This window comes from Chelonia mydas, chromosome 5, assembly GCF_015237465.2.
Source record: "Chelonia mydas isolate rCheMyd1 chromosome 5, rCheMyd1.pri.v2, whole genome shotgun sequence".
NCBI lineage: Eukaryota > Metazoa > Chordata > Testudines > Cheloniidae > Chelonia > Chelonia mydas.
The window spans coordinates 39,738,804-39,740,150 of record NC_051245.2 but is presented as its reverse complement, the minus strand read 5'-3'; positions in this window follow the sequence as shown (position 1 = coordinate 39,740,150).

Here is a 1,347-nt window from a genome sequence, read left to right as displayed (position 1 = left end):
TTTTTTTTAAATGAAAGGGGCAAATTAAAAAGGAGCCATGTTCCTGCCATACTTAGATTACTTGCAGCAAGGGCAGTTGCAGGGCAATATCACCACTTAAAAAATCCCCCAAAACATGAGCCTTGATTTAGCATCCCGCCTTTACCCATTGGGCAAAGTTGCAGTCTGTGGAAGAAGGAAGGGAATAGGGCCCATGCACTGTGTGCAGTACTAGCAATTAGATAAAGTTATTAGGCTTGCATTAAGCACCAAACATGCAGCATTTTTCTGTTCAGGTAGGAGCCAGATTAGCTTCAGTGTTTTAATTTTTGGCTTTTGACAGTCTCCTTCATCCACCCAGTACTGTAATATGTTAAAAGGTGGATTTTTCAAAAAGAAGATATTACAATAGCTACCACCATGTGCATTAGCACTGTACTGTAATATAGCTAGAGATGATACAGCCAGCAAATATCCGCTCCTCATTTGTATTTGTATACAGGTCTCTCTGGTCATCAGGCTGGGAACAGGGCTCAGTGAAACACTGGGGGAAAAAAAAAAAAATTAGAAATCCCTTCCCTTGAGAAGAAAGTTTTCCCAGCTACTGTTTACTGGCTAATGTTAGCCCCAGAAAAACGAAAATACTATTCATTAGAATGGCTCTTACTAGGTCTCTCGCAGTTACTAGAATATTATTAATACAAAATTTCCAGCCCAATTTTTCAGACGGCAGAGATTTAGATAGCTTAATTAAGCTTTGGATAATATCCAAACTTTTGAATGTTCCTCTGAAGTGAGCCAGGACTCTGCAGCTACTGAGCTTCACCTGTCTCTAACTGTTACATCATCCTGTGATCTCAGAGTTCAGATACTGTTTTTACAGATACTGCTGGGCCATTTCTAGAAGCACTATGTTTTGAGGGGGATATTGTAATGAATGGTGGTATCCAGTAGATATAATGGACTAGAGAACCATTTAACTCTAAGTGATTGGTTCAGATCTGGTCTATTTAATTCGTGATCAGAAGTTTGGTGGTCCATGTGAAATGATTTGGTGGTCTCAGTTTAGCTGCTAGCAGACAAGTGTCTACATACAAAACCTACCGTCATGCACTGTTCACCAGCTGTAGTTATTACTATGGATGAAAGCCGACCACACTAATGAGCAGACAGACAGTAAAACCACATAAAATCAAATACGCTCAATATAGCGATGGCTAGACTGGGTGGCTATCTCATAAAGGTTGTCAGACCTGGTGGGCGTAATGAATGTACTATACTGGCCAGTGCTGGAACACTAGGTTATTAGTATCTGTTGCTATAAATCTAAATGGTATGAGTTAGAGCACCAGTCCTAATAAAATCCTG